The sequence below is a fragment of the Octodon degus genome, unplaced genomic scaffold (genome assembly GCF_000260255.1).
Source record: "Octodon degus isolate 3935 unplaced genomic scaffold, OctDeg1.0 scaffold00313, whole genome shotgun sequence".
Classification (NCBI taxonomy): domain Eukaryota; kingdom Metazoa; phylum Chordata; class Mammalia; order Rodentia; family Octodontidae; genus Octodon; species Octodon degus.
The window spans coordinates 539236-546649 of NW_004524889.1; the positions used below are offsets into that span (position 1 = coordinate 539236).

At 34.5% G+C, this 7414-nt stretch overlaps 1 pseudogene; it reads left to right on the plus strand.

Moving 5' to 3' along the window:
• Nucleotides 1-5827: 5827 nt before the first annotated feature.
• Nucleotides 5828-7414, plus strand: part of LOC101587816 — a 12485-nt pseudogene continuing 10898 nt past the window's right edge.

The window sequence follows — 7414 nt, forward strand, 5'->3', positions numbered from 1 at the left end:
ATGACATGTCAAGGGCAAGTACAAAGAAGTACAAAACAGGAGGGGAGCAAGGACAGAAGGATGGAAGGGAAGGAGGGAGGCAGGGAGGAAAAAGGAAGGAAGGAAAGAATGGAGGAAGGGAAGGAGGGAGGGAGAAAAGGAGGGAGGAAAAGAGGAAGGGAAAAGGAAAAAACATACAACATAGTTATATTATAGGTTTCTCTTCATTGAAAACAAAGGCTTGGGCTAATATTGCTGGAGAAATTTTAATATCCATATCTTTTATTCTGAGTAACTCTTTTGAAGATAACAATAGTCAATGTACTGGCTATAGTTATACTCCTATTTTGTCCCAAAATTTTGTTTCATTTTTCCATAAAATAAAAACATTCTTTTGAGTATATATCAACTAAACAGAAAACATTTCCTCAATTTTCACCACACTCAGAAAAAGGTAATCACATTGTATCAGTTAAAGTTTTACTAGAGAAACAGATATAACACAGGATATATATATATATACAAATGTGTAAAAAATTATAAGATGCTTTTATGATGATCACTGACAGAATTGGTGAAGAAGAGGGCAGAGAGTGTTTGCATACAATAGACTTAGGTTTTCAGTGCAACCTCTGAAGTTCTCTGCAAAGAATAATTAGTACCTAATATAATGTCAGAAGAAAGAATTAAGCAATCAGCCAGTTAAACAGACATCTATCTTAACAATGCAAAAGAAAATAAAATCGCACAACCAAGTGAAGAACTAATTCAAAGAACTAATCTAAGCTTAGAGATATAAATGTAAATGTAAGAAGAATGATAAAAGCTTTGGATGGGACTAGAGAGATAAGAAATTTTCCCTCCAGAAAGACTTTTATCCAGGATATACTAATAGTGTTAACCAGAAATGTAAGATAACCAGTTTCTTTTAAACATTTTTTTAAATTCATTTCTTTCAGACAGGATTATATGCTCTTCCTATCTATATAAAGTAGAGATAAGGGAAGCATGTTGGATTTCAACGCTGAATCCTCTTTGTGTGGTATCTACCAAGAGGTTTTTTTCTTATTATTTTTAATAAACATTCACCTAAATTTCTCCTTTTGTCTTCAAATTTATTCTCTCATTTTGAAAGATAAAGAAGGCAGGTTTACAGTGGTTTCTCAATTGTCACAGAGGCTGTGTTCCAGACCCCACCGCAAAAGTGAAAATCAGCAAAGCAGCAATGTTATATTTATATATAGGGTTTAAGGCTTTATGAACCCTTCCCAAATTCTTGCAAGCCTTCCTCACACTTTTAAAAACACTTCTAATGTTCTTAACCATTTTCTAAACCCATAAACGTACATAATTTTAACAATCTTTATATGCTATGGTACTGTAAAATCCTGAAATATAGAGAAAAATCTGAGATAAATAATTTAGATTAACATATTTCTAAATATATTTAGTGCAGGGTCGACAGGATCTCACTACACAGATCGATGTTGTAGTGATCCTCCTGTTTTCAGCCTCTCAAGCTCTGGGACTACAGGCACGAGCCACCATACCCAGTCTCAGTCACCATCTCAGTGAGCCCTGGGAGCAGGGCTGGCACTGCATGGCAGGGATAAAAACCCGCCACTGAGCTCTGCCTAAGCAGGCACTTTAGTCATCTGAGATATCTGGTTGGCCCTAACATTTTTTGAAAACCTACAAAACAGTGAGACCATGCATGTCAAACCGGTAAATAGTGAGGCACTATTGCATGTGAAATTAACTGTTTCTTGTACTGTCTTATTAAGTAGTATAGAGAGTAAGTAGAATAGAGAGTAAGTAATATATTATGTTCATTAGCACTCAGCACCTTGAGGACACTTAATTATATCTAGAATGAATTTCGTGAGATTTCATTATACATAAATTAATCTACCTTGGAGACTCTCAGGAATTAAAATGTTTTTATAAAGCACCTGAAGTGTGCATGTCATATTTATACTTAAAATATATTTTAAGAAAAATATATTTTTCTTCCTTTCCTCATGTCTCAGTTACTTATCTCTTGTTGCTGAGACCAACTACCTGACACCCAAAATTAAGGAAGGAAAGGTTTATTTAGCTCACGGTTTGTGGATGCTTCAGTCCATACTTGATTGCTTCCAAGGCATAGTGCCACATGGCAGAGGGCAGCAGTTAATGACAGCAGAAGACAGTAAAGAGCAAAGGGAAGGGCCTCTCTCCCTTTCTTATACTGCATCCAGGCTATCTGCCTCAGGGTGGGTGTAGCACTCACACCCATAATCCCAGCATTGGATCATGAGTTAATCACAAACTCTAGAAGCCTGCCCAATGACTATATGAAGCTTTGGGGGGACAAATAGACACAAACCATAATATCTGACATTAACTGCTTGTTGAAAAGATATAATATGCTCTATTTAGATTTTTGTTCTTGCATTTCATATGAAGTGCAGATTTATCTTACCTATACATTTGGCAAAGTAAACCTGACATGTATGGCCTAAACTCATGCTTTTCCCTCCCTGCTAACATACATGGACATTCCTTTACAGCAGCTAATGAAGATGCAGAATTTATTTATTTATTTATTTATTTATTTATTATTTATTTATTTATTTATTTATTGTGGAACCAGGGATTGAACGCAGGCCCTTGCACTTGCTAGGGAAGCAGTTGTTCTACTGAGCGATCTCCCCAGCTCCTAGGATGCAGAATTTATGATAAGAGTAAGCAAAAATATTTGAAGTAAGTCTCCTAGGTAAGGAGATAGAAGAGTATGGGTCCAGATGTTCTGGTCTCTCACCTATGCTCAAGATATGGTGATACTGATTATAGTATAATCCCAAATTTTTGTTTGTTCTCTAGGCCTAGCTATTACATCTCCATCCTGAGGCCTGGACCCTCTTCAGATTTGGCTCCAGTCAAAATTCCAATGTCTCTGTTCTTTGTGCTGATTTATTTGAATCATCACTCTCTCATTGTGTAGCAATTGCTACCTATGTTAGCTGACAAAAATCATATGTGCTTGTAATTACTCAGGGAACCCTTCACAATTAGTACTTACAATATAACTTAAACTACTTGCGTTTGTTTTAACCTAGTGGTTGTTTTCTTTAACTACTTCCAATTTATTAGTCTTTGATGACTTAAACATACTAAGCCATTTTTCAAACAACAAATATGACCAGTCCACTTCAGGTGCTTTATAAAAATATTTTCATTCTTGAGACTCATCAAGGTAGAGTAATTTATACATAATGAAGTCTACTTGTTAAATTCATTCTAGATGTTATAATTAAGTGTCCTCAAGTTGCTGAGTGCTAATGAACATAATATATTACAGAATTAATTCAGAAATTAAAAACTTTTTATTCCTGTCCTTGAATATTACACCATCAGGATGATAATAGTTTGCAATTTCATCACCACAGTTATCCTACTCTCCTCTTCATGTATAACATCTATAATTTTCCTTTTAGTGTCAACTAAATTAAATCACTCTGACCTTAATTTTCCTTTAAAGATTTTTTTCAAAGCAAAAAAATTTAATTTACATTTTATGACATAAAACATGGTTATAATAAAGTAATTAAACTGATGGATCACAGAAACGTAGACTTATAATAACAGATCAAAATAGCCAATTTTTGGGTGGACCTCTTTTCACTCTTTAACAACCAAATATTGAATTCCAATCATTCATCTTAGCTCCTGATTCATTATATTTCCCTCAAGTCCACTCTAGTTACCATCAGTTCAATAAAGTTCAGAAGAATTATTCTATTACCTAATTTATATTAGAACATAAAAATCCATATTTGATTTCTCATCAAAATTATTTGAAGGAAGGGCAGGCCTGATAGCTCAGCAGACTAAAGCACCTGCTTAGGCAGAGCGCAGCAGCCAGGGTTTGATCTACTGTGTGCCATACCTGCCCCCCGCAGGGTATGCTGAGATGGTGATTCAGACTGGCATGGTGGTGCATGCCTGTAATCCCAGCACTTGGGAGGCTGAAAACAGAAGAATCATTATGAGTCCAATCTATGTAGTGAGACCCTGTTGACCCTGTAGACCCTATCCTAAACACAGAAAAAAAAATATTTGAAGGAGGCAATTCATTGTGGTTTTAGTAATTTTGTTGCCTTCCTTGTGTTTATTGGTGATTTTTTCTTGCCAATTTCTGGTCCCTAATGTGGACACATGTTCTATTATATTTATTATATTTACTTGGATTTTATTATAGTCTTCATTTTCTCTGTTGAGTGAATTATCACTCAACTTTCAAATATTTTTGGGAGATGTTGTTTCCATGACAAAATGTTCCTGATTCTATTCATATAGTGCTTTGAAAGCATGCCTTTGATTCCTTTTTTGTCTCTTTTCCTTGTTATGGGAAAACTCTTTTGTCAGTTCTGAACTATATCATTTACTAACAAAAAATATTTTTAACTGATCAAAGAAATGATATAGTTGTTCAAGGTTTTTTTAATGATTCTGAAATCTCATGCCTTGAAGTAGCTATAAAAGGACCAAGAAACTTGACATATGTGCATTAAGTTTGGAAAAGAACACAAGATTCAGAAGAGCATGGTAGCCCTTTGGGCACTTAATTCCACTCTTTGGAACCTCAGTAGAGTTCTCAGTCACACCTTTAGAGAATTTGACCTATGAACTATGAAATTATAAGTGGGTATTGTTGAAATTCATTTAGCTTACCTTCAATAACTATGGAAATATCAGAAAATTAGTACATATTTGTGATTATTTTACAAGTTTTTTATTTAGAAATGAAACTTAAAACTTATTACCAAAATAAATTGTTATTTGATAATCCTATATTTATGGAAACAGTGATAAAAAATTCTGACAACCTACAACTAACCACTAATTTTCTCTTTTATTGATTTATTTGATTTATTGATTGACTGTCTTTTTGAAACAGGACTTCACTATGTAGTTTGGGCTGGCCTTGAACTCACTGTGTAGTCCAAGTTGGCCTTGAACTAGCATTGATCCTCCTGCCTCAGCTTTCAAGTGCTGGAATTACAGGCATGCACCACCATGCCCAGCCTACTAGTTATCTCTTTTACATGCAATGCCTTATTCATAGGCAACAGAATCACTGACATTATAGAACCAAAATTGTTAGTTTGATTTTAACAGTGGTTCCAGAAAGATGAACAAAAAATGTAACTCTAGCAAATCCTGTGGGTGCTCTTCTCTTAGTCCTTTTATTCTTTTAATATCATGTACTTGTGCTGTGCTCCCATCCTCTGCATAAACATCGTAGAAAGCCTATAAACTTCCTTAAAATATTATCCATGGGCTACTGAAGCTACATAAAATTCAGAAGAGTTTAGGATTTTATTCTCCCTGGGATAAGCCCATAACCAATACCTGTGTGATGTGAGAATTTCAAATAACAGCTCCTCTGGCTCCAAAAAAGCTCACTTCAGTTCCAACAAATACCATAGGATCAGGCTATTGATGAAATTTTGACTTAAATGTCGTATTTATCTGGGATAATTGAATCTATTTCCTTGCTATAGTTTGGATATGTCTGCTCTAAAATCCAGGTATTGTCAATGTAATAGTATTCAGACATGATTAAGCTAGAAGTAGTGATATGTATCTATAAGTCCAGATCTGGAAAGCTAAGGTAGGAAGATCCTAAGTTCAGGTCCAGCCTACAGTTTTTAGCAACATGGTGAGAGCCTATGTCTTGTTTACTTTTCTCATTGCCTAGACAAATATATGAACATCCATATATAATGAAAGAAAGATTTATTTTGGTTCATATTTTGTATAGGTTTGTATCTGTAGTCAGCTAACTCTAAGATAGGTTGGCATGGCAGAGGAGTATCACAGAGTTGAAACACCTCCTGGCCTAGCAGGCAGAAGGCTTCAAGCAACTAACGGTAGTATCCAAGCAGCAGAAGCAACAGAAGCCACCTTTTCTATATTTTCTCTGGGTTGTGAGCCTATTTATTGGTGCCAAGCACAACCAGTAAGGACACTCTTAATCCCAGTACCATATAACCTAGATCTAGCTACCTTAGAAAAGCACTATCTATGACTGTATGAGTCTTTAGGATACATATAGACAGGGGCATAATACCCTGAATCAAAATATTTAAAAAGTCTGTGAATATAGCTTATTGAGAAGGCCCTGAGTTCAAAGGCATAAATGACAAAAACCACAAACAAAACAGAGGTGATTTACCATGAGGGTCCCATATTTGTGAATGAGCACAGGTTCCGAAAGCACTTAAAAGAGTTAATTTGTCTCTTTTTTTGTTCTCCCCCTTTCCCTGTGAGAGTGTTCTTCATTTCTGAAGGAAGATATATTGAAGGTACCCTCTTTGAAGCACAGAGAAGATATTATCAGGTGCCAGTTTCTTGATCTTGATATTTCCAGACTTCAGAACTGTGAGAAATAAGCTTCTGCTCTTTATAAATTTCCATTTTTGGAAATTGTGTTGTGACAGCTCAAAACAAACTACAACAATCCCCTGCTCCTTTGTAGTTTTGTTGCTGTTGTTGTGGTTGTTCCTGGCAGCATTTTCTTCATATCTCACATATCCATTAATCTTCATTTAAAGGTTAGTTTGTGGACAATTCTACCCAAGAAAAATAAAGAATGAACAAATAGAATAAGCACTACCAACTCAATCATTTACAAAAGGTTAAGAAATTAATGAAAATAGAAGTGAAAAGTAATATTTTGTAATATTCAAAGATTCAGAAAGGAATAAATATAATATACTGTTTTCACAAAATCATTTTCTTAAAGATGAACACATTTAATTTCATATGCCTGTGGGAAAAGAATGATTGAGATGCAAAGTTGATATGATTATGTTTTTCTCTGCAGCACATAAAACAGAAATCTTAGTTTTATAACAATATAACATATATAGGTAATTCATACATCAGAGTCAATTGTATGCAATTATGTTAAAGGCAAAAATACTTGCAGTTGAAAATATCAGTACTCTCTATATTTTCAAAAAAGTGTATGATACCTTATTTGCACCTTGTACAGGAAACAATTATAATATCATTAACTTCCCTATGTTAATCTGAACTGATAGAATATTTAGTAGTAGGGGCTTTACTCTAAAAATACTCAACATTAGGGTGAAAGTGAAGTGAAAATCACTCTGACACATTGGTTTTCAACTTTGTTCTAGAATTTAAATATCAACCTTTAGGTATTAGTACTTCATAATACACAAATCAGGATGAACATTCCTTGCAATGCAAGAAGAGATTTGCTGTAGATGTTGATGAAATTGATCTAAATGGGGTTGTACTACCCATGTTTGAGTCTGACATGCATGATTTTACTTCCCTAAATCACCCCAATAGTCTTAGATATTTTTTTTAATTTTTTTATTTATTTATTTGAGAGAGAGAGAGAGAGAGAGAGAGA